Raw genomic sequence first — 27,531 nt, 5'->3', positions numbered from 1 at the left:
GAAGATCTATATACCAACATCCCACATGAAGACGGATTACAAGCAATTAGAAACACTATCCCAGAGGACACTACTGCCAACCTGATAGCAGACCTATGTAACTTTGTTCTCACCCACAATTATTTCCAGTTTGAGAACAACTTATACCTCCAGATCAGCGGCACAGCCATGGGTACATGCATGGCCCCACAGTATGCTAACATCTTTATGGCTGACCTAGAACAACGTTTCCTCAACTCCCGTCCCCTTTCACCCCTTCTCTACCTACAGTACATCGATGACATCTCTATGATCTGGACGCATGGCCAAGAAACACTGGAGATATTCCACAGAGATTTCAACAACCTACACCCCACCATCAACCTCAGCCTGGACCATTCTACACGAGAAATCCACTTCCTGGACACCACAGTACAAATCAACAATGGAAAATTAGACACCACTCTCTACAGAAAACCCACCGACTCATACAGTTACCTACATGCTTCCAGCTCCCATCCAAAACACACCATACGATCCATCGTCTATAGCCAAGCCCTTCGATACAACTGCATCTGCTCTAATCCCACTGACAGAGACCAGAAGCTTCAGGATCTCTACCAAGCATTTATAAACCTCAACTACCCACCCGGAGAAATAAAAAAGCAAATTGAAAGAGCCAGACGAATACCTAGAAACCATCTACTTCAAGACAGACCCAAGAAAACCAACAATAGAACACCACTTGTCATCACCTACAACCCCCAACTTAAACCTGTCCAACACATTATCAATAAACTACAGCCTATACTGGAACAGGATACCATACTCCAAGAGGCTCTGGGAGACAGACCCATAGTCTCCTATAGACAACCACCTAACCTCAAGATGATTCTTACCAACAACCACAGGACATACCACACTAATTCCAACCCTGGTACCTTCCCTTGCAACAAACCCCGTTGCCAGCTTTGTCCACATATTTATTCTGCTGATACCATTATTGGACCTAACCAAGTGAATTATAAGATCAAGAACACATATTCCTGCGCATCCAGAAATATAATCTATGCTATCATGTGCCGAAAATGTCCGTCTGCTATGTACATTGGACAAACATCTCAGACACTTCGCCAAAGGATTAATGCCCACAAAACAGATATCAGACAAGATCACAAAGAAAAAACAGTTTCTTGCCATTTTAACCAGAAAGGACACTTTCTCAATGACTTAACCACCTGCATTCTGCTACAAAGACCTTTTACATCTGCACTTGAAAGGGAATCCTCTGAACTGTCATTCATGTTAAAATTCGACACTCTCCAAAGAGGATTGAACAAACACTTGAACTATCTTACCCATTACCAAGATAGCTTCCCCAATTATCACCTCTAATACCATTAGCTCACAGACATCCCACTCTCCCCACCTCTAATATCATCAATTCACAGACACTTACCTTCCTTTCTCCCCCCCCCCCCACATCCCCCTCCTGTTCTGAAATGTGATTTGTCCTTTTCATATGTGTTCATTTTTTTTAATTGTATCCTTTGGTATATATGGTTGTGACTATTTTCTTCCACTATTTGATCTGAGGAAGTGGGTCTGGCCCACGAAAGCTCATCATCTAATAAACCATCTTGTTAGTCTTTAAAGTGCTACATTGTCCTGCATTTTGCTTCAACTACCCCAGACTAACACGGCTACATTTCTATCACTATTCAGGTTGAAAGAGGCACTGGCTCCCCCGTTCTCAGAACATAAAGAGGGGATTATCCAGTTCCAAAAGAAAACATTTACCCTGCAGAAAAGAAGAAATGTAAGGCTGAAAGACCCCAAAGACTGAAAGAAAGGGGTCACACTCCTTTTCTATATTATAGTCACAAACCTCGGCACACAGCTTCTGATCAATGGCCACTCACAATGGCAGTTTTGCACACATCACCACGGAACAATGACTGTGTGATAACTCTAAGATTTCTGTGCTGACACAGCACCTTCTGGTGCACATTACAAAGGCATGCTTGAAAGCAGCCTGGTCCGGAGATGCAAGTCTTGCTACTTAGATGTTTGCTTACAAGGACCAGAACATGCAATGCTAGCTCAGATACACCTCCTCTTTCACTAACCCAGGCAGTATGTGCATGAGTATATTGGCCGTGGGTTCAATCAATTATACCTACGAGCAACCCCATCCTAGTTCACAGTCAAAGTACACAGTCAAAGTACACTTGTAATCCCTATTCTGCATGTTGCTTGATGCAATATAACATCCTTTTCTCCAGCCTTGCAAAAATGAAAGGGTACCTCAGAAAGAAAAGAGGGGCAGGAGGCTAGAAAATGAGAGAAAGAGGAACATTCAACAGTGAAATCTAAGGAAAATCACATTTTCAAACAGTGATTAATATTGTTGTGCCATTTAATTTCTCATTAAAATCGGTATCTCAAAGCTGGGAACAATTTGCACCATGTTCTCCACTAGCTTAATCTTTATACTGCCACTCAAAAAATTAATTTTACACAGTTTCCTCTCTTCCTAGCAATCTTTGTGTCTCAGTGGTTGATTAATTTGGTGTCATTGTTTGCCTCATTACAAGATTAATTACAAAAAGCGAGAATATATCACCCTTTGGAAAGAAAATAGATCACAAGACTGTAACTATGCAATAGCTCAAAGTGACATTTTTAATTGAAGCCTCGGTCAACTAGTGTAGTTACCTCAGTGGTATTGAGTTACGGAATAAAGCACGCCAACTAAAGGACTCATTGGCTTGTATTTCTTATTCCTGACACTTGGTGCTCCTGATTTGTATTGGCTGAGATTTATCTCTAGCTCTTAAAGTACCAGGATATTTTGTACATGTAATGTAGACACAGTAAAGATGAAGAGATGTCTAAAAAGTTCCAAAACTCTAAGGGTATGTCTACACTAGACCCCTAGTTCGAACTAGGGAGGCTAATATAGGCATTCGAAGTTGCAAAACAAGCCAGAGATTTAAATATCCCATGCTTGATTTGCATCTTCCCGGCCAGTCACCAGTTTTTGAAATTTATAAGTCTGGACTAACTGCTCATGTCTACATGTGGCAGGGACCCGGTAGTTCGAAATAAAGCCCTAGTTCAAGCTACCTGTTATTCCTCTTGCAAAGAGGTTTAACAGGTAGTTCAATTTAGGGCTTTAACTTCGAATGCCTACATTAGCCTCCCTAGTTCGAACTAGGGAGCTAGTGTAGACATATCTGGGCCTAAACCAATTGCTGGTCTTCTGAAAGTTTACTAAGCAGTAAGGCTATTGAGTAATGGTAAAAGATCAAAAAGTGCACAAATTGAATCTGTTCTTAGAGAAGTTTAAATGTGCGAAGGGAACAGAAAACAGCAAAGTAGTCATTAATTTTAATAGCAACATCTGAGCCTGTTACATCAGAGCACACAAAGCCTGGGCTAGTATCCAAAGCTCCATCCCTCCCTTCTTCTCCAAGATGTCGCTATTTTGGTAACTCGGAAACATAAGTTTCACAATTTCAGGGTAACTGCCTTACTATTTCCCCTTTCATGATCTGCCAAGCACTCCCACTAAAGGCTTCAGGCTCCCAGCCATCACCCCTCCTGGCCAGAGACCCATATCTCACTCTCCTATGACTGAGATTTTAAGGCTGCACAGCTCTCTGATTGACACTGATATTCCCAGCAAGCCAGACTGCCTAAAAGGCCAGCATACACATTTGCTTTCTCTCCAAATGCTATGACCCATGTAATTCCCCCCGCAGCCCCTTCTAAGCAAGCACATTTATTCTGACACTGAAAGCATAGGAGAGAAAGCATTTTAAAACAATAAAAGAATGCACACACATGCTAGAAAGCTTCCCAGATATCACCCCCAAATCCAACCTATAGCTCTGGAGGGGTTTTGTTCTTCAAAAGCCACAATTGGATTTTCACTGTAGTTAGGGGTTCATCTGTCTTAGACCCAGAATCTGAACAGAGACTGGGCAGATCAGTTGTTTCTTTACACAGCTCTGCCTTTCATTTTGGCTTTCTATAGTAGCTAATGAGGTGACAATAAATCCCTCTCTCCTCAGGGAATCCCTTCAAAAATGGGTTGTGTGTGTGTGTTTGCAGTTTTAGGTTTTTGTGTTTGTGAAACCAAGTTTTGGGTAATTTACACTAACTTCTCCCTAGAGATTTCCCAAGGAATCCTATTTATGCTTATTGCCCCAAAACTTCTGGCATGTTTTCAATACAATCTTTTGAACTCGTAAGTCTGACGTGTCACAAGAGCACACCATAAACCATAGCACAAATGTCTTCCATGAGCTGGGCTTTTTCTACCCCTTCACCACTGGACCGTCTAGGGCTACCCAGTTACCTGTCCATAAGAGAGGGTTATACAACCTTTGTGCCCTGATCAGAATTAACAAAAAGTGCATGCTGGCATGAATCACTAGTAACTTCCCTGCATCGTCAAGGTTGGATTCTGATGGAGACTTGGCAGCAGACCAGTCCTGAGTTCCTATTGCATTAATACAAACAAGAAGTTTGGTAATGTTTCTTTCTGGTGGAAAAAAAAGCACCTCCATGTGAATCCTAGGTCCTCTTTTCCCTCCCACATTTTGTCAAGCCTTGCTTTAAAGTGAGTCTGCTAAACCGAAAGCTTAACAGTTTAAATATTTGTCACCAGAGCAGAGGGAAATGGCAGGAAGTGACGTATCCATGTTGTTCTTTTTCTAGTTAATCTACAACACATAACACAACAACAAAACCCCTAAACCTCTGTGGATTTAGATTTTTTGTTTTGTTGAATTTGTCCTTCCAGTCTGAACTTTTGTCTGGTCTAAGGAAAACTACAATATCTAGTTGCCTGGGTTAGTGATAACCCAGATCAGCATTCTTGGAAACCTACAGAATATGTTCATGCCCTGAATCTCCTGTGTGCCTTTCATAATGCTTGCCTGAAGAAACCAGGCCTGGAGGCCCCAAATCTCATTCACTTAGTAAGTATTAATTGATTAGATAGTGGCCAATCCTTTCCCCCAGCTCGCAGTACAGCTATTCAGGAATGAGGAGCTCTGTAAGGACAACATAAGAAAAATCCTTTCAATCAAGCTGTTCCATAGAAGCTATTCTAGTCACAGCCTTAACCTTGCCCCTATGATTGCTGTGTGCTCGGAGGACCTGATTCTTTCTCTAGTTCCTAAGCCAGACCCCATCTTTTCTCTGCCTCAATCCATCACTCTCCCTGCTTCTCTGGCCTCTGCATTGTGTCCAATGTGTTTATGTCCTGAGTGGCCTCACCAAATGTTGTCCCTTTCATGTGTTGGAATTGCCAGAAAGATCCAAATTCAGTAAAGGAGGAACAATTCACCCCAGCTTCAGGAGTTATGCACCAATAGGGAGTGACTTGACTTAAAACTGTCAAGGGGTATGTCTACACTTGCACCCTATTTCGAAATAGGGATGCAAATGAAAACATTTGAAATTTCAAATGAAGCCAGGATTTAAATATCCCGTGCTTCATTTGCATATTCATGTTATGGCTCTATTTTGAAATAGCGCTATTTCAAAATAACAGACGTTGTTAAGATGCGGTTATTTCGAGAGAAAACTCTTCTCTCAAAATAACCCTTATTCCTCATACAATGAGGATTACCAGTTATTTCGAGAGAAGGGTTCTCTCTCGAAATAACCACGTCTTAACAGCGTCTGTTATTTCGAAATAGGGCTATTTCAAAATAGCGCCATAACGCAAATATGCAAATGAAGCATGGGATATTTAAATCCCAGCTTCATTTGCAATTTCAAATTTGCATCCCTATTTGCATCCCTATTTCAAAATAGGGTGCAAGTGTAGACATACCACCCAAGAGGAACTCAACCCTTAAAGGGCCTTAAAGACAGAAGGAAATCACAGCTGTTCAAGACAGGGCAGAAGACACACAATGTGGTGTGGTCATTGGAGCTAGAATGCTTCAAAAAAATCAGTGACGTAAAAAGCTTCATTGTTCTGGGCATCAAAGAGGAAGTGAGAAAAAAGAATACTTCTCAAATTCTTTCACATGTGCCACAAGCACAGATGCCAATGAAGAGAGGAATACTACAGAGAAAAGCTTCATCCTTTAGAACCAGATCCATAGGTGGCTATTTAGATCTCCTGTCTTTTGGTCTTACACCAAGTTGAATTAGCCAGAATGGACAGCTTTAGCTTCTATACACAACACACTGGCTGCTGATTGCATGTAAAATATTCATTTTTCTGATAAATATTTTTCTTCAAATACAGAAGAATAATCTCAACCATTTTACTTATCATTCAAAGGATCTTTTGTGTGTCCAGCTCCTAAAGTTCAGCTGAACTTTGCATGCTCTTTTGTATTTTTTGTTGACCTTTAGATAATCCTTCTACTTCATTTATATTCTGTTGACAGCAGACACTTTAATAAATTGTAAATTCAGGATTTATACTGAAGGTGCTTCAATAAATAAGGGCCAAATCCTGTTACCTGGAGTGAAACCCATATAAAAAAGGTCATTGCTGTGTGCTAAGAAGTCACAAGACTAGGGTAACCCTTAGCTCCTATGTCCTACCAGACAGAGAGAAGTCATTTAATCTCTCTGTGCCTCAGTTACCCATCTGTAAAATGGGGATATGACTTTTCCTTTCTCCCATGTTTTGCATTATCAATTTGGATTGTAAATTCATCCAGGCAGGGATAGTCTCTTACCATGTGTCTGGATATCACCTAACCTATGTTGTGGCTTTGGGTGCTACTGAAATACAAGTTAATAATATTAATGGGGAATACCATGAAGGTGTGGTTCCCCCTTAGTAAAGCTCACCCCAGTTTCTCTCCAAGCAAGTTAACCCCTCCCATATGTCCAAATGCAGAAAATCTGTAAGCGTTATTTGTGGCACTGGGCCACTGTATTTGTATTTTCTATTGCAGAGAGTCAACAACAACAATGAAAACAAGGAGTAGACTAAACAAATATAATGTCATGGACCCTTGCACCTCTTTTCTGTCACTCCTGATCTGGACAGGTTTTTTTTTTTATTTAGCTTTGTCTGTCTTTTGCCTTCATTTTGGACTACTTCCACGGAGCGTGAGAATGCTGATAGTATACCTCGTTTCACATAATTTGTCCTCCATACCTTCCGCCACTGCTCCTTCCCCAGATGAAAAGCCTCTAAGGATGGAAATTATCCTCATTGGCTATGGAAATGGGCAGAATATTTTGCATTAATATTACAATTCATATAATATGTAGGTTTTGTCTTGATTTTTACCTTTACAATAAGAAATGGGCCTCACATGTTTTTACAGACTAGTCTCACACATTACAAATATGCAGTGAACTTCATTTACAGCATTCAACTTTTTTGAATTCCATTATATTTATTGTACTGAAGAGCAATGTTCCCTCTAATTTTTTTCATCCATGTGCGGAATACATTTTGTTATGTACAACTAAACATGTGTGGATGTTCACCACCAGTAGAAATACATGCTGCTAGCTGTGGGTGATGTGCGCACTCCGCAAATCAACTGGGAAGCATGGGAATGTCTCCTGGGTGGCCGCCTAAGCGCACAGCTTACAGGGAACACTGCTCAAGAAGAATGGTCGAACTGCAAATTTTATCTATATCATTCTTCCCCTAAAAAAAGATATGGCAGATGACCTTTCTGCACTTGAAAAAGTGAGAAACAGAAATTCTCAGATCTTATTTGCCAGTGGTTGCGTAAGAAGCATTTGTCTCCATTATCCCTTTTCTGGAATGTGCAGCAAAGAACTGTGGTGTCTGAAAGTAATTCCATTTACATACCAGTGGTTCCCAAACTGTTTGGCATCAAACCCTCACCCCCTCCCCAAAATAGCAGCAAAACTTGTTGAGCAAAAAAAAAAAAAAAAAAAAAAAGTGGAACTGACTGGGGCCGAAAAACAAAAATAGGCGCGATGGGTCACCACGCGAACCCCTGCCCTCTGGAATTTCTTCACCCCCCCCCAGGGGATACACCCCCTTGTTTGGGAACCCATGCTCTACACAAAGGCAAGAAGAATACATGAAGTAAGGAAGAGAAGCAAGCCTTGGAATGTGACTCCATTCTGTAAGAGTGCACATGATAAACAACGCTTTGTATTCAATCAAGTCTTCATTACCTTACTTTTAATAAATATTCATTTCCCTACAGAGCTTCTTTGCAAAACATAGCCTTGATTCTGTTTTGTAGCCTGCACATACTGTATTATGCAATCATAGTAGACGTTTTGATACCAAATATGAGAGAGATTTTATTTAATTCTACATAGCAATTGTTTGGAAATAGTATTGTCCAGAGTTCAGAGGACAATGATTTCTTGTTTGACTTTGAGCAAGTAACTTAATGTTTCTGTACCTCATTTTACCCCTCTGTATTATGAAGATAATGATGCATAGCTCACTTTGCAAAATATTTTGTGTAGGATTGATTCAGCTTCCATTAAGGCCAATTAGATTTTTGCTCATGAATTCAATGGGAGCATATAGTGGGACAGCTGCCACACAGAGGCAGAAGTAGGATTAAAGCAGCTTTGGGGCAGCTGCAAAGAACCCAGCCAATTAGAAGAGGGTTTACTGAGCCAGCCAATAGGGAGAAGGCTTATTCAAGCAGCCGGCCCATATAAGAAAGGCTGCTGAGCGGAGCAGAGCCAGTCTCCCCCTGGAGGTTAAGAGAGAAGAAATGGTTATATTTTTGGAGGGTTCAGAGAAAGACAGCACAACAGACAGCAGTGCTGAGTAGGATCAGGGAAGCAAAAGGGAGTCCCAGCCTGATGGCTACTGATTGCATCTCTGATATCAGGCTAGAGATGACACCAGGCCTACAAGGAAGTAACCCAATGAAACAGACAGTGAGGGTTGGAGGTGATACAGCATATAGCTGCCAGCTGCAGAGTCCTAGGGCTGGAACCTGGAGAAGAGAGCAGGCATAGGTCTTCCTATCTTTTCCCTCTTTTGCCACTGTGGGGAATGGCCAGTGTATGGACTACAGTTTTTCAGGAAGAATGGCTCTTGTGCAAGAGGGGTTTTGTGCAAAAAGGAGCCATCTACACAGCTTGTTTTTGCACAAAAGCCTCTTGCGCAAAAACAGCTGTTCATTACTTATGCAAATGAAGCACAGCGATATTCCACGCTGTGCTTCATTTGCATATGCTTTTCTGCAAAAAGGCTACAGTATAGACGTAGCCTATGAGAGGAAGGAATGTTTTGAATAACAATGCAAAATAAGCATGGTACATGAGACCATGTCAAGAACACACAACAAGCAACCTTGTACTGGTACTTCTGTTTCTGATAAGCAAAAAGTCCAGATGCAGCCATGAAACTGCCAACTACGCACACAGTTTTAAATAACATCCTGGGTAGCAGGATGTATCCCAAAGAGGCATTGGGCATTTTATGTATCCTACACATTACTTAATCAATTGGTAAATATTATTAGAATGACCAAGTCTTGCTTTGCTATAAAATGGGCTTAGTAAGAACAATCAGTGGGAGGGAATGGGCAGGATTGACCCACAAATCCTACGCGAGGTAACTATAAATAAATAGGCCCTTCATCCCAGCGGCCCAGTGTGTGGCATTCCATTGAGTAGAAAGAAAAGGAACCATGACCTCCTGCCTGGTACTGTAGGTATCATACAGGGAGAAGTGTAAGTGAATTAGGTTTTATTATTGTATTATAGTAGATTTTCCAGTAATTGCTCTTGCATTGCTTTGCGCTGTATTAATTGCTTTAGAATTTATAGTATTTAAGGTTTAAATTGTATAGTAATTGTTTTTAAGGCTTATAAAGCTTAAACAACTGTTTTAACTGCTTAAAGCCTGCAATAAATAAGAAAGTGGTTAAGTATCCCTGGAGTGTCCTGGTTTCCCTTGGATCTAAAATAAATTGAACCACATGACAAGTATACATTAAAGTAAATTGTTCGAGTCCCAATCTTACCACTATTTTTGTCCCTTTAAAAAGTTGACCTTTTTCCCACCACACAAAAATATCTAGTACCAAATCTTTGACACTAAGCCCTAGTCTACACTAAGGAGTTATTTCAGAATAACCCCCACTTACTTTGAATTTAGTAGAGCATCCATATTACCAAGTATGTTAATTTCAAAATAAAGGGCTGGTTATTTTGAAATCTGTACTCCTGCTTTCCTCGGGGAATAATGCTTATTTCAAAATACTTATTTTGAAATAGCGGTAGTATGGACTCTTCGGTGCTGCTATTTCGATAACTACTCCCCAGAATAATTCTTAGTAATTACTCCTCAGTACTTCCTGGGGCTCTATTGAGCTAGTGCGTCCACATTAATGGAGCCTTCCTCAGACTAATTTTGGGGCTCCTCTGTAGTGGAGACACGCTATTTCAATTTTGTTATCTTGGGAGTTATTTCAAAATAATTTCCTAGTGTAGACATGCCCTAAAACCCAAATCAGCTTATTAAAAAGATTGACCAGTTTAGAAACCCACATTAATAGGAAATAATTAAGCTATATAGCCATCTGTGACAGATTAGTTAATTTCCAGGCCAAAAAAAGAGGGAGGGGGGAACATGGTGGAATTAGAGTTTAGAGCATGCCAACTTTTTAACTTCACTGATAGCAGAATGTTGTAATTATTGAAAAAAATGTATTAAAAACCCAGTGAAGATTAAACTTCAAAGAAACTCAGTCTAGAGTATGGAAATTCACATATAAGAAACCATACAAGCTTAACTCTGCCTACAAATGAGCTCAGCTGTTCATCTTTTTGTCTTTGTTCTTTTCATGCCTATGGTAAAATTGCTTAGTGTTATATGTGTCAGGCAAGAAGGATGAGGGCAGTCTAGACCACAGAGCAGCCCTCGGGCCTAGTGGTTGGAGCAGATCAAGCTGGAGGTCAGGAACTGGAGCAAGCTGACTGACAATCAAGGAGGGGCTAAAGGCAGGGGCAGGGAAGAGTCAAGGCTGGATGTAAAACAGAAGCAGCAGAAACAATTTAACTCAGGAGAAGTTACCATTGCGGACATGGGCACTGGGCAGCCAACAAGCTACTGCTGGCTGAAGAGCCAGCCTGCTGCCCCCTCCTGCTAATCAGGTTGAATAGCTCATGCTGGCTGTCCAATCATGAACCCTGGTAATGGACAGCTGTACTGATGAAGTTGCCAGGAGACTAGCTCTGCTGCAGGCCCTGAGTCCTCTCAGTACCCACACAACCCAAGGTGCCATCTTGCGAATTCTGGGCCTGGTTTCTTGAGGTAAGCATTATGAAAGACATATAGGAGATCCAGGGCATGGCCATGTTCTGTTGGTTCCCATAAATGCTCATATGGTCTGTACCCATCCCAGTTAACTAGATACTGTAGTTTTTCTTAGACTGAGCAAGAGTCCAGATTCTGTTGAACTACATTCATAAGGACTTTTGCTCAGAGTTTTGAGCCTATAAAATAACTTCTCTTTAAAAAAACAACAACTGAGAAGCAGATATTGTAATGAATGGCATAGCTGGAATAAATACTGCCGCCCGTTCAGTAATGGACAGTGTTGCCAGTGCATGGTTTAAATACAAATTTCATGTTATATTTTTCTGCTTCACATGAAGGCACTAATGCAGCCTATCACAATACATTTGAACTTGTATTAACACAACGGTCCTCTAGAAAAAGAAAATTTGAAAGTAAAATATGAATGTGCTCCTGTTTCCCTTCTCCCCCATCACAAAATTATTGATTCTTCAGTAAGTTAAGGAATTCAGAAACTATGTATTATCCAGAGATTACTTATCGTGAAGGTATATTGGTAGCTGTTTGCTTGTTCTACCGTCCTGCAGTCTCACTCTGCAGAATGCTTGAGAACAAATATGTGTGGCTAAGTCTAGACTGCAAGCCTCTTTTGAAAGAGGCTTTTTAAAAAGATACTTTCGAAAAAGCCTCTTTTGAAAAAGAGCATCTAGACTACAACCAGCAAGCCGCTTTTTCAAAAGAGAGCACCCAAGCAGTCTGGATGCTCTCTTTCAAAAAAGCACAGTTTGCATTACATAGCACCTTTTTTTGAAAGAGCACTTTCGAAAAAAGGCGTTATTCCTCGTAAAATGAGGTTTTCTGTGGTTGAAAAAACTGCTGAGTTTTAGATGTAGTAGACGCAGGGGAAGTTTTTTCGAAGAAAGGCCACTTTTTTCTAAAAAAACCCAAACAAACCTGTAGTCTAGACACATCCTGGGTGCGTGCGTGTCTCTCTCTGAGAAAGAGTTTGCTATAAGAAATCAATGGTTTCCTATGCTTTTCTTCATGGAAAAGGTTGCAACATATTAGCTACAGGTTTAAATGGACTTTGCAATTGGTGAAATTCACCTGTGTGGTTGGCACAAGGTTATGAACCATGTGAGTCCTATTTAAGCCCTCTCTGACAGACCATGGATGTATTTATGACCTGTTCAGTTTATGGTTTCTACAGTGCCTGGCAGTCATTAGAACAAACAACATCAGCCCAGGAACCTCGCCTCTCTTGTTTTTCTAGTGGTATTTACACCTTATCACACGGCACATTAAAGATATTCTGCAGCATAACACTTGTGTTAGGATTTCCAGGGGATGAAATATAATAAACATATTCCTTGACTATTCAACTGTTTCCAGCTATTTTGACAGACAAATCTAAATTGTGTATTTTGAGAGCTAAGGCATCTGATTTACAGATTCAGTAGCAGCGAGCAAATTGCCATGTTTATAGGTGAAAAATTAACATACTATAGAAGGTTACAATCAGCAAAATGCCCACTTGCTATTTACTAGTGTTTAAAAGATTATTTTTTGCACTAATTCCCCAGACACATTCTAAATAGCTTGCTTCGCTGCTTAATGTAGAAATAAGAGTGAAAAAAAATATAAAGAGGATGGTGAGCGGGTTCAAAAGCTGAGAATTAACGATTTTTAGAAACTGATATTTGAGTTGTTCTCCATTTAATGAGTACTAGAACTGACTTACTGGTGTGAGACATTATGTATTGCTGTTGTGCATACAATCAAAAATAAGATTTGGAATTCCCCAGAGATTCTCACCTTTGGCAGTTTTCCTTATGGCTGATTTCTATCCTATTCACATTTTCCAAATCAGAAGGTTGACTAAGCTGATATCAACCCTGGTGGAGGAATTTCCATGTACAACTCCTGTGAACATCAATTCTGCTTAAATCAACTACGATAACAGAACAGATGATCCAATATGCTAAAAGCAAAGGCAAATACCAGAGTTGTTTTGAGATTTTTATGCTTTAACGTGCTGTAGTTTTGCACAGAGTAAGGTTGTCTAGAAAATAATACACCTTCAGCAATCAATTACCTATTTTATAGCACTCATGACTTCATATAAAATAAAGAAACATATGTCTCTGCCCCTTAGAACTTCTAGTATGATTTTTAGGTGTGCAGAGATAACAACAAAGAGAGGAGATGGGGTAAAGAAAAGGCCAGGGGTGCAATGTACAATCAGGAAAGGTTAGTTAAAGATTTTTTTCCTCAATAAGGATCATGGAGAAATAGCTATAGAATGAGTATTACTTACTCAGGGGAGTATCCTTTTCCTCCAACCCATTACCTCAGGTACTATACTCAGGGCAGGTTTTCATCTGTAATGTTCAGGAATAAGGTCCATATGCTGAACTTTGTTACACTGAAAATCTGAGTGAACTCTTTCCCATAACAATTTAGAGGGTTTCCTATTTCTGCAAGCACCAGATTTAAACTTTACACCTGAGATTTTCAAAGCACCCTACATTGGGATTTAGATGCCCAATTCCAACTAAAATTATCAATAGGAATTGTGCATCCAGAGACTTTAGATGTCTTTTATAAATCTCAGCCGCAGAGCTGACACATTTATCATGATCTTTCCTAATTATGTGCATCTCCTCTACTAACAGCAGGTTTGTGTATCTCCTTTGTGGAAAACACCAATAATCAGGTATATTTTACTTTGATGTAAAATATTTGTAGCCCAAAGGCATTTTTGTATGCTCTGACACCTAACTGATAATTATAAAAGTTGAAAGAACAAGAAATAAATAGGACAAGCAGTTGAATTTCTTTTAAAAAAAAACCCCACACTTCCCTAGGGAGAGTGACAACAAATTATCAGAGCTGATGTCTAAACCAGGGAAGTGACTATACGCTGTTAAAAAGCAAAAGAAAACATGTTTACAAAGCATGTTGTTCATAGGATTTTATTTATTCTTTTCTAGACATAATGATTGTAAATGGTCAATTATGCATTCACATTGCATACAATAATTCACTGTAAGCAGCATTCATTTAGGAGGAATCTATAAAATGTAGCCTATAAAAATTGCATCTAAAACCTTCTTTTCAGTAACTGAATCTGGTAAATTGAATAAGCTTCCTGGTAGTGCTATAACCAAATTCTTATGTTGCTTTAAGTTAAGTTAAGAGGAAGCTTTGTATACCAAATTTGGTGGTCCTAGCTCTTACCATGTAGGAGAAGTTCTGAATAAACAGACAAAGAAACTCTCTAAAATATATAGTACAGGGTGAACCTTTTTAGTATGACACTCCACACCTCCTGTGGTTCAGCAAATTTGCTGGTTAGGCATCCCCAGACAGGTCTTGAGTGTGCAGGACTAGAGAGGTTCAACCTGTAGATAGATATATTTATATATCTACTATATATTTTAGAGAGTTAGTTTGATTGTTTGACCTCCTGCACAAAATGAGTATTTCTGCAAATACAGACTAGACTGGATGGACAGGTCCAAGAAGTCTGAAAACTCATGGACCAATGGCAAATAATTCCCCACTGCATCTCAAGCCCTAAGGTTCACATCCTGGTTCCAGGTGGTGAAATTATAGCAGTGGCAGAACAGGAGTAAGAGTGTGTGTCGTAATGAAGCATTGGATATATGTCTCTAGGAAACTGGCTGTCTGTGGTATCCTTGTTTGATATTCCACCCACACACTTTGTAAGTTGCTGTAGATATACAGTATCAAAAGTCCTTAAGAATGTGATTTGTTCACAATTATTAACAAACAACTATCAAATCCTGCCAAGTCTAAGTATCCTTCATGCATGGGAAGAGTTTGTCAGGTTTTTAAACATCAATATTTCATGGGTCAAATAATGTGCTAGTATCAAGGTTAGTGCTAGTAAAAACATATTTTTCTTTTAAGCAACATGCAGGCATTGTACATTGCTCTTACTGTAAATCTAACCTTTATCATAAGCTTTTTGAGCCTAATCCATATTCCACTGAATTCAGTGGTAGTTGGATCAGAGAAGATGCAAATATGTAAGGTTTTGGCTGCCTGCATCATTAGCCATATGCACTGATTCCTGCTACCTGGCAGGCAAAGGAAATTAACAGTTAGGATAAACAACCTGTGCATAAGTATGAATTAAATTGGTGAACATTTACACCATTACAGATGCAAGTGGCAATCCCTGAAATTATCCAGACACAGTCAAGAAGGTCCAATAAGCATCTAGTTTTGAGATAATCAGGCAGAAGCCAACAAATATTACAGAAAAAATAAAACACCCTGCACTGAGACATTACTGTAAACAGATTTCTAAATACCTCCTTACAACACACTTAAATTCTGGCTAAAGATACTAAGAAGTTGTTAAAATTCCTTTCTTTAAAACATTCATAGATAAACATTGTTGTGCAATAGAAATGAATATGAGATTAAACACTTTTCTAACAAATTTTAATAATAATTAACTTAGCATTATTTTCATTTAAAACAAGCAGTTTTTTATAAATGGAATGTTTGGCACACAAATCTTTCATATACTGTACAGTATTAATGAAGGCAACACCAACATTATACCCTCTCAAACATTTGTCCATGACCATTTATCACAGTATCTTATAATTTTATGTGTCTATTACAAATGTGCTAAAAATCTATTGAAATGTTTTATTACCATGATCCATCACCTATAGAAAAATCTCTAATATATCATGCAGTAGACAGTATCTACCACTGTACTTCACTTGACTGTACATTATTCACATAAATTGCCCCATTTGTATTACTGTAATTAAGACTGTGCTCGCAATTTCTTTATAACTTTTGTTTATAGGCTGTAAAAATATTCTCCATAAAGAAATTTAAATGCAACAGCCTAAAGCTAGGCTCATATCCATAAAATAACATTCAAATCATTAAAGCCATGAAAACGCAGCAAAAGTGGGGGAACCATTTATTTCTACTGTATTTTGCTGATTCACATTCTACTGTCATATAATTATGTAAATGACTTTAGGATAACACATATGCCTAAATTAGCTTGTAGATAATTTGAAGAAACTGAACATTTGACACTAGGCTAAGAAAGCAATTTAAAACCACTGCAACACGGTGAGAAGCAAGTCTACTCAGAAATCCCATTATTCAAGATGCTGCCTGTGTATATGTATTGCACATGCCTATGTAAAGTTTGAAGTGATGCTTTTAATTGCAAAACATATCTTGCCCTTGAAAAATGGTATTTCTGAGTAATAATTTCTCCCTAACCTATAGCAGATTCAAGAAATTTTATTGCTGAGACAGATTTAATTTAGAGTGCTGGTGTTGGAAGGTAAAATGGGTTTGGAAGCAAACTCAAGCTTTTCCAAAGTTCAACAGTGTTCAGATCTTTTTCTCCAGGCATCTTTGTCATCAAAAGTTTATTTTCTTAAGATATAATATATAGGGGTGGTTGATGAAAACGTTACCAAAACATTATCAAACAGAAAATTTAAATGTCTGCTTTGCTTGAAAGTTTGGATTTTTCCCCTGGGAAAACTGTATATGACACTGATGGCTTGGGCAGAAAGTTTTCATGTTTTGGTTGTAGAAAACTGAAACCTTTTCATTTTTGCCAAACCCTAAAAATTTTCCATGGAATTTTTCAACAACAATAGAAAAATAGTTTCCCCAAAGTTTTCCTTGGGGGAAACATCTTAGTGAGTAGATCTGTGGTCAGTGGAAATAAAATTAAGGAAAAATGCAATAGAAATAATGTTGAATATAGCCTCTTCAAAGAAGTATCTCAAATAAAAAGAACTATCGTCCATAACATAAGTAGCATGGTGCCTTCAGAAGAGAAGAGCAGAAAAACATACACCAAGAATAGAGATGCTTAGCCGAAACTTTACCTTCAGTATTCGATAATGAAACAAGACTGTAGTTTTGATTTCCTGTCTAGGTCTCCTTTTAAATTCACTGATATTGTGAGAGTAAAGCTGTCTTTGTATCTCTGGATCTAACACCTGAAAATAAAATCTTGTTATAAAATGTTCAGTAGTCAAAAAGACCATTCCTTCAGAGTGGCTTGGGCTATGAAATGTATTTTAGAAAACGGGGAGAACTGTAAACTCATGACCCAGCATGAATAGCTCAGAGAATCCACACAATATCGTATCATAGCAGACAACATATACTTTAGAAAAAATGACCACTCTCTGCTCCACAGATTGTACACCTTTACTACCTACACAGAACTGAAATATTTCGGACTAGATTATTTTTGAACCAGAGCTCCCTGACACATGCATATTCCTTTTCATAGGTATATGTTAGCATTAGGTTTCATCACTGAGTATATCTAATAACTCTGTAGCATATCTAATACACTGAAATCCTGCCTGACCTAACGTATCTGGAAAACTCTCCTGGGATTTCAGTCTTAATCCTGAAGTTTCAACTCTCCCTTGGATTGTACCATATCCGGCATTGTGTAGGGACCCGATGACAGTGGTGGAGGTGAGGGGAGGTGGGATAATAACAGAATATGTGGAAATGGCAAATGTGTTAAATTATTTTGTTTCAGTTTTCACTTAAAAGGTTAATAGCAATTGGGCATCAAACATAGCTTATGCCAGTGAAAATGAGGCAGGATGAAAGGCTAAAATGGACATAGAACAAGTTAAATATTACTTAGACGCCTTCAAGTCACCAGCACACAATGAAATGCATCCTAGAATACTCAACTAGCTGACTGAGGAGGTGTTTAAGCTATTAGCAATTTCCTTTGAAAAATCGTGAAAGCCGGGTGAGGACAACCAAGAGAATTACAGACCAGTTAGTTTAACTTTAGTAACCAGAAACATAAGGAAGCAAACAATCAATTTGCAAGCACCTAGAATTTAAGGTGATAAGTATGGATTTGTCAAGAATAAATCATGTCAAACCAAGTTCATAGCTTTCTTTGATAGGATAACAAGCCCTGCATATAGGAGGGAAGTGATATACCACTCTATCTTGATTTTTAGTAAAGCTTTCGACACTGTCTAGCTTGACCTTCTCATAAACAAACTAGGGCAATAAAACCTAGCTAGAACTATGTAGGTGCATAACTGGTTGGAATAGTTATCAAGGATTTGTATTAAAACTGGAAGGGCACATCAAGTGGTGTCCCAAAGGAATTAGTTCTGGTCCAGTTCTGTTCAGTAACTTCATCAATTACTTAGATATTACACATCTAAAGTTTGTGGGCAATTCCAAACTGGGAGGGATTGGAAATACTTTGAAGGATAGGATTATAATTCCAAATGATCTGGACAAACTGGAGAAATGGTTGGATGCAAATAGGATAATATTCAACATGGACAAATGTTTACTAGTCTGCCTAGGAAGGAATAATCAGTTGCTCACATACAAAATGGGAAATGGCTGCCTAAGAAAGAGTATGGTGGATCAAGGGGTAATACTGGACCACAAGCTAAATATGAGTCAACAATGTGATACTTATGTAAACAATGCAAACATCATTCTGAGATGCATTAGCAGGAGTAAGCAAGACGTGAGAAGTAATTCTTCTGCTCTATTCCACACCGATTAGTATTGTATTCAGGTTTGGACACCACATTTCAGGAAAGATGTGGACAAATTGGAGAAGAGCAAGAAAAATGATTAGAGGTCTAGACAGCATGACTTATGAGGGAAGATTGAAAAATTGGGTTTGTTTAGTCTGGAAAAGAAAAGCATGAGAGAGGGGACATGACAACTGTTTTTAAATACATAATGTTTTTTCTGGGAGGAGGGAGAAAAAATGTTCTCTTTAATTTCTGAAGATAGGACAAAAGCAATGGGCTTAAATTGAAGTAAGAGTAATTTAAGGTAAGTCTACACACAATTTTCATTTTGGGAGAAGGATGCAAATAGTGCTGCGCATTTGCATACTTCCTCCAGAGAGGGAGGCTTTCGGAAGATGCTCTTCCGGTATTTACCCGTGTCTACATGCGGCCGAATTTCAAAATAAATCCCTATTTTGAAAGACCCCTTATTCCTCCTACAATGAAGTTTACAGAGGTCTTTCGAAATAGAGGTTTATTTTGAAATTCGGCCACGTGTAAATGTGGGTAAATGCCGGAAGAGCATCTTCCAAAAAAAAAAAAAAAAACCCAGAGGAAGTATGCAAATGCGCAGCGCTATTTAGGCAAACATCTGTCAGGGATGATCTAGATCATGGGTGGGAAACCTATGGCCTGGGGGCCAGATGCAGCCCCCATCTTGTCTGGATCCAGTCCCTAGGTTCAGGGCTCCTCCACCCTCTCCCCCGGCCCCAGGCCATGTTGGTGAGCGTTTGGTTGCTTCTCACTTGTGTGCAGCCGCTAACTGATTTTTCTATGGGTCGGCATCCCCCAACCCCAAAAAGATTTCTCACCCCCAAGGTTACCCATAAGCTGCGTGCTCACCCAGCTGTTTTCTGAGCTCTGGCACAGGCAAAGAGCTCAGCTGATCCCTGGGGGGGAGGAGCACCTCACTGAGCAAGCAGCTAAACAAGAGCTAGCAGCCTGCTTGAACTGAGGAGTTCAAAGAGCTCTATCACTACTCGTAAAAAGGGAGATCAAAGGACAATCTGTGGCAAGGGGGAGGGAGGAGGGAATAAGTAAATAAGCAAGCAATTGACTGATGAGGAGTCAGAGGGGAGGGGAGTTTAGAACATCCCTTTGCTGAATTTCTGCCTCTCTCTCCTCCTACATTCTCAAGCCTCCTGGGAAGGGAGAGGTAAAGGGCTTACTGCATAGGGTAGGTGAAAAAAAGAGAAGGTGGGTGGGTGCTGGCATCTGTGCAGTGAGATGGATGCAAGGTGTTTGGGGTGTCTGACTTGCTACCAGGGGCAGATGACGGTTTTGCGGGGCCCCGGGCAGCTTACTTCCACAGGGCCCTCCCTTTGCCACGGCGCATGTGCAGTGACGCCATGCGCATGCGCAGCGGCGCCACGGTGCATGAGCGGGGCTTTCTGAAGCGCAGGGCCTGGGGTGGCCGCCCCGTTCGCCCTGCCATATATCCGCCCCTGCTTGCTACAGTCCTGTCTGTCTAGGCTGGGTGGGGAGCAGGCTGCAAGGGGTGTGCGCACACACCAGGACATTTGCATGATTGTATTTCAAAGCAAGTTTACATTAGGTGTGACTGGCTTAAGAGAAGAAAGAAAAAAAAATAACAGAATGTTTTTGGAATGTTGCAGATATCTAAAACAATTATCTTAATTTTTTTTTAAATCCTCTGTTACTAATTAATACATGGTCTATTGTATTGCATTGAGACTAGATCTTTGTAATGTGGTAGAATTCTGGCTCTTACAAGCCAGAAGTAGCAAGTACTAGCTTGAGCTGTTAAAAAGGTTGATACATGTACTCCGAGGGTAGTGTTAATTTTTTTTATTTGATTTCATATTAAATATTGTAAAAATAGCCCTTGTTTTAATATATTCCACACATATGAAGTGCTTAAAATGATGTGTGTGTGTTTTGTTTGTATTGGTGGTGCACATCCACAAACACAACCACCTAAAAATTGGTGGTGCACATAAGAAATTTCTACCCTCCCAAAAGAAAATTCAACCTGCCCAAGGATAGAAAATGTTAGAGGAAACACTGCCCACCCCTGGTTTAGATGGCGCTTAGTCCTGTCATGAGTGGATTCCTTCTAGTCTTATGATTATTTGATAGCATAATACAGCATTTTATTTCAAGATTGTCCAAATCCTTCTTGAGGTAAACTTTAAGGTTATCAGAAGCAGTAAGATCTCAAATACACTTTTGCAAATGTGCTCCAAAGTGTCCTTGAAAGCTCTTTAATTAATAATGTGGGATTTTCTGACCAACTGCCATGCAATAAATAAGTTCTGTATGTTCAGACAGATGAGACTTCTAACCTGAATTCTAGCACACACTCTCTATAATATCTGGGGTTACATTTTCAATGAATTTAAATCAACACTGTATTAATAATTCATAGCAACAGTAATGAAGGTATAAGATAAAAATCAAAAGCACAAGAGGCTTCTCCTGGTGCAGAATTTTCTTTGATAATACCATGTGAATCACACACATTTCATGGATAATGTTAAATGCCAATTCATTTGGGGTCTTCTCTCTCAATTCTCAAAGATATAAAGGAGATTTAATACATTTTCAGAGAATGCTGCTTGTGGAAATATAAATGCTTTCTGTTAGTCAAATTACTATGCAAGCCTAGCTGCACATTTTAAAACTGATCATGGACAAAGAAAAAGGTTTGTGAATAGAAGATTATAAACCTCAACTTGCCCTTAAATTAGAACAGAGATGTTTCCTTTATGGCCAGTAACTGCACTCTCCTTATTAGTAAATTTGTGTTCCTTTCTATAAAATGTGATGGGAAATTAATCACTCTTCGGACCAACTGCACACAAAGACTTTTGGACCAAACTGAATCCATATATAATAGACATACAGTCAGAGTGTGGAACTACTGTTGATATCAATGCAGTGGTATGAAATGTTGCTAGCAACTTTAATTGTTGCATCTCACAGGTCCACTGATGTCTATGAACCCTATATAGTAAATCTGGCTTCCAGGGACCAAACATTCAGCTGAAAAACTCCCATTGATTTTGCAGAAAATGGGAATGGGTCATATATTTGACACATTGTTTTAAGTCTGCTCAGATTTGCTAATGGGTCATTTATCTTCCCAGATCTTTTGTTGCTCATTTCTCTGCTATGCTTTGGATTTTTGTTTAGGGATAGGTAGGGGGAGACCCTACACGTGTTGTTATATCATTATTGGAGGCAATTGTAGTATATATTACATGCTGCTTTTCTTAACCATATCTAGCAATTATGTCTAATAGATGCTTTTTTAAATTCGATACTTCTATGAAACATTTACCAAATTCCTCTGTTGTCCATTATTGAGCAACAAAAAACTCTTAGATTTCTTGGTTCAGCGGACATTGCAAATTATTTTAGTGGAGTTGTAGGTTTTGCAAATTTAATTTGTAGAGTTGGCTTTAAAATACAGACAAAAGAAACCATTACTCGGGGCAGGAAAATGTATTACACTATTTGTTTGGGTACATGTAGGATGATGGGCAGACATTTCTTGTTCTTTGGAAAAGTAGAGTCACCAAATGCCTAGAACCAGGCCCATTAAATTTGATTCACAAAGATTTTCCCTTGTTTCTCACCTCCCCTTTCCCCCCCCAAAGCATAGTTCAATTTAAAAAAAAAAAAAAAGCGTTTTCTAGTAAAAGAGATGGCTGGCTACATAACATATAGAACACCTTCCAAGTGGTCCAGTCATTGGCCTATAGACAGTGTAATTCATTATATATTTTCTCCTTAAAATACTTTTCCCCATCTTTGCTCTCTTTTTGAGACTCATTTACTTCTCTTTCTACCTGTTCCCATACCAATCACTTTTTCTTATGCGGTTTCCATATTGGGTTGCTTTTGCTTGGCCACACTTCTGCTCCTTTATTCTTAGACTCTATTAAGCGGAAAGTGAATCCAATAATGTTTGAGCACTTTCAAATCCATTACAGCTTAGAGACTTCAAAATGAGGAACATACTAATTGGGCCATCACTAGGGGTATGTCTACACTAGCCCCCTAGTTCAAACTAGGGAGGCTGATGTAGGCATTCGAAGTTGCAAATGAAGCCCGGGATTTAAATATCCCAGGCTTTATTTGCATCTTCCCGTCTGGGCGCCATTTTTAAATCCCCTTAGTCTGAACTAACTGCCCGCTGCTACACGCAACAGTCAAACGTTAACTCGGACTAAGTCTTTAGTTCGAGTTAACTCGAACTGGTGTAATAGTTAACAGTTGAGGTGTAACAGTTAACTCGAACTAATGACTTAGTTTGAGTTAACGTTTGACTGCCGCGTGTAGCCGCAGGCAGTTAGTTCAGACTAAGGGGATTTAAAAATGGCTCCCGGACGGGAAGATGCAAATAAAGCCCGGGATATTTAAATCCCGGGCTTCATTTGCAACTTCGAATGCCTACATTAGCCACCCTAGGTCGAACTAGGGGGCTAATGTAGACATACCCTAGTATCAGTTCAGCTTCTTGTGGAAGATGTCCATGGCATTCTTGAAGCATTGTGTCCTGTGAAAAGTAACTCAACTACATAGTATAGCAATGGACTTGTCTTCTCAATGACTATTTTGGCCCTAAATCAATGAACAATTATTTGGCAGCTGTTCGGATGACCTAAGTCTCTTTCCGAATGAAATATCCTGACTATATTTTTATTTTAATGTGATGGAGAGCTCACCCCACATTAGGCTTTCTGGGGTTAATAGAGGCCTAAAAAGGCTGCGCAGAAGGCAGCCACTCATAGATGGGTTTATATGGAGGAGCCAGCCCAGGGACAGGCAGGCCCATATAAGAAGAGCTGCAGTGCAGGGAAGTTTCAGTCACTCCCTGGAGCTTGAGGCGAACTGGCTGCCTAACAGGCAGAGGGCAACAAGCACCCTGAGCAGAGTAGTGCTGCAGTCAGAGGCCCAGGGAGCTAAAGGAAGCTCCTGAGGAGTGCAGGAATCTGTAGACTATGGCCGTGAGAAAATAGGGTGGTTGGGGCATGGGAAAGTGACTCAGATCTACAGAGGAGCTGGACAGGAAGCAGCAAGTGACATTCATCTACAGGGTCCTTGGGCCAGGACCTAGAGTAATAGGTAGGCCTAGCTCCCCCCACCTTCTCACCACTGAGGAAGTGACTGGACTCTCTCCCCAAAGAGGAGAACATGGAATGTGGCATAACTGAAAGGCTGTGTCATGAAGAGGATGCAGGAGACCTGGAACAAAAGCAATGATGGCATAAGAGATGACATAATGATGGCCAGAAGAGGGCACACTGGTTTACAGAGCTAATCCTCAAGATGGCCACAGGACACACCCCAGTGGTGAGTCACTTTAGGAAGCTCGCAAATTATCTGGGACCACCAGCTTTGCTGTTTAAAAATTGCAAACTCATTATTAGAAGAACGTAGTTCCATCCTGAAGAGAATTTGTAACACCAGAGCTAAAATTCCTGGAGATAAAGTATTCTTGCTACTTTAAGATTTATTCTGACCATGAAAAAAAACAAACAGCTGAAGTTAGAATGGGTTTTCTTCACTCAAACGTCCCATTTCACATTAATCTACAAGCAGACACGATAATATGACTCACAAAGAAAGGAATAAAGAAAAAACACTCCAATAATAAGGATTTGGGGGGAAAACAGAGTCACAAGAGACTGTAAAGCTAGGAATCTATCACCCTCATTCACAATGAGCAGCACATTAGTGCTGCTAATAGTCTCATTGACCTCAATGGAGCTATTCAGAGTAAAATGCTACTCAGTAAAAGAAGAACCTGCTTCGATATTAACCAAATTTGAACATTACAAGTGCCCAGTGAGTGCCCATAGAATGCTAAAAGCCGTTATTCTGAACAGAAACCTTAGCATAAGAAAGGCTAACAAAAGGAAATTATGGAAGCTTTTAGGTCTCTCAGCATCAAAGAAATTGTCCACAATAAGTATGAATTACAGTTAAAAGGAGACCAAGACAACACAAAATCCTGCAGCCAGTTCTGCAGGGAAAATATTGAGATCTGATCCTGCAAATGTGGGTAGTCCTGCTGAGATAGGAAAAATATGTATTGTGGCAAGAGCCCTTTTTTCTCTTGAGGCTACATCTACACTGCAGGCTTCTTGCGCAAGAACTTTTTGCGGGAGAGAGAGCCAAAACTATCCTATTTCTTGCCTTTCCTGACAGTAGTATCACAATCTACTAGATATTTAAGATAGACACATACACAGACACACAAACTGTGTGTCAGTCTCTTCATTCAAGAACTCCTCCTAAACAGAAAGAGTTAGGACAACCAAATTTGGTACGCAGCTTCCTTTTATCATATCTTAAACCAAGGTCGGGGTTTGGCTGTGCCAGGAAAATGGGATGTGCCCAGAATGGGATTGCTTCTGATAAAACCATACAGAAAAGAGACAGAATCACCAGGCAGGTGAAAGGGGCTGGCTAGGGGCATGCCCCTCCACCCCACCTCTGGGACTGCCCACACCCCAAGCCTCTCACCCCTCAAGTGCCCTTTAGGGAGGGCAGGGAATTTTCAGCTCCCCTTTCCTTCATACAGGAACAGTGTTGGCTGTTCCCCTTTGCCAGGGAGTGAGGGGAAAGTACCTGATACAGAATTACACATTAGTCAATTTGCAGATATTCTGCTAGTGTAATTTGCCTATTGCTTGGCAACCAATCCAGCTATTACTTTCAAGAGATAATTGAATGAATGCATATTGACAAGTAGAGGGACAGAATTTACAAACCTCCCTGAAACACCATGTAACTGAACAACATCATGCATATAATCACAGCCAAACTCATTTTATCTCTTCACTCTGCAGAGGTCTCCAAAGCAGAAAAAAAAAATTATCAGGAAAATTTAAAAGGTTAATAGAAAAAACACACATTGATTTTTAAATCTGGAGTAAGAACATTTCTGCTCTGTGCAGAAGATGGGGCATGTTTTTAAAACAGCCCAGGGGAGTAAATTGGCTTGTTAATTTGGAATGCTAGGCCTTCAGCTTTGGACCAGACTGCTTGGCCTAAAAGGGATCCTGGCAGATCTGGTCAGCACCACTCACTAGGTTGTTCCAAGTCCCATTGGTCATGCAATGGGGCTAAGGCCAGCTCCATGATGGCTGCCTCTGGGAGCCACATGTCCTTGCGGCCCTTAGGTGAAGAGGTAATCTGGGAAGCTCCTCCTGCTGCCCCCATCCACTGTGCCAGCTCCACAGCTCCCATTGGCTAGGAACCATGTGCAATGGGAGCTGCAGTGGCAGTGCCTGTAGGTGCAGACAGCACACACAGAGACAGTGTTCCCTCTAAGATTTTCCAACCATGAGTGGAGTGAGCACCAATATTGAGGTCATGCACATTGGTTTGGATACGTACCACTGTGGCACCAAAGTTTTTAACACACACACGTTCCTAGCTGCCAGAGCAGACCTCACTCCTCCCGGCGACGTGGCATGTTCCATTCTTAGCCGCCAGATCAGGCACTCTCCGCGCCCCCTCCCCCCCCCCCCACCATGTGGCTGGTCCCATTCCCAGCCCCAGCCACCAGAACAGGCCTCCCGCACCACCACCATAGGGCCACGGCAAATCTCGGCCCTCCCACCCCAGTGGCTCCCTCACCATGCCATCTCAGCCAGCCTCGCCTACCAGAGTAGCCGCCTGCCATGCGAGTGCTACTGCCCGGCACTCCACAGGAGGTGGGCAGGGGAAGAATTTTTTTGTGTGCGACCGCGCAAGCGTGCACCTTAGCAGGAACTATGCCAAGAAACCCCGGTTCTCTCTGCCTAGATCCACTGGGACATGCTGACTCTCCTCTGGTTGCTACATGGAGCCAGTGCAAGCAGTGAGCCTGCTTTAGCTCCACTGCACACCCAATGGGGAGATGCACTATCTGGCTACAGCCCAAATCCCTTCTATATGCCAACTCTCTGCCCCAGCCTGGAGCCCTATGCTGCACCCTGCACCCTTCATTTATGGACTCACCCAGAGACCACTGCCCCAGTTTGTTAATTGGGAGAAGATTTCAGCCCGTGTCACTCAAGGTATCTCTTTACTTTTGCACTTATCAAGTTGAAGACAGCTAATTCATGCAAAGTTACAAACTGCATCATCTTCACTAGGATTTTATCTTGTATTAATGAAATTGAGTTAAACACACCTCTTTTTTTCCTAACAAAGACAATGCCGGAGATGGGAGGAAAGGTGCAGAAACTTCCTGGGATAGGTAAGCGATTTTTGTTTTTAATAGAATTCTGTGAATTTCATAACAACTCCAAATTGTGCAAACCCCTCTTTTGCTTTGGAGACAGAATTAGAGTTTAGGCCATTGATAGCTTTTCTGATTAAAGATACCACAGAGGAGGCAGCTTATTTCCTGCTTAGCGATTCATTTAGAGCTTAGTGCTTTTACATTTATATAAAATGCCTCCATCCTTACACTGTGTGGGTGGAAGCCAGACCCAAGAGGATATTCAGCTAAATTGGGAGAGAGAGTTACATGGCTGACATTGGTCCATGATGCCAATGATTGGTGAGAAAATTACTCAGTTTGCACAATTGCAGTGGAAACAAATTTCTCCCGCAGCAATAAGCTCCACAGCACATTCAAAATAATGGAGAAGCTGATATGAAAGATCAGTAAGTGATTCTGTCCAAGTTGCCTTGTAATATCAGCAGAAAGAGGCGCAGCGT

The sequence above is a fragment of the Pelodiscus sinensis genome, chromosome 16 (assembly GCF_052426305.1).
Source record: "Pelodiscus sinensis isolate ZL-2025 chromosome 16, ASM5242630v1, whole genome shotgun sequence".
Taxonomy (NCBI): domain Eukaryota; kingdom Metazoa; phylum Chordata; order Testudines; family Trionychidae; genus Pelodiscus; species Pelodiscus sinensis.
This window is presented reverse-complemented; position numbering follows the sequence as displayed.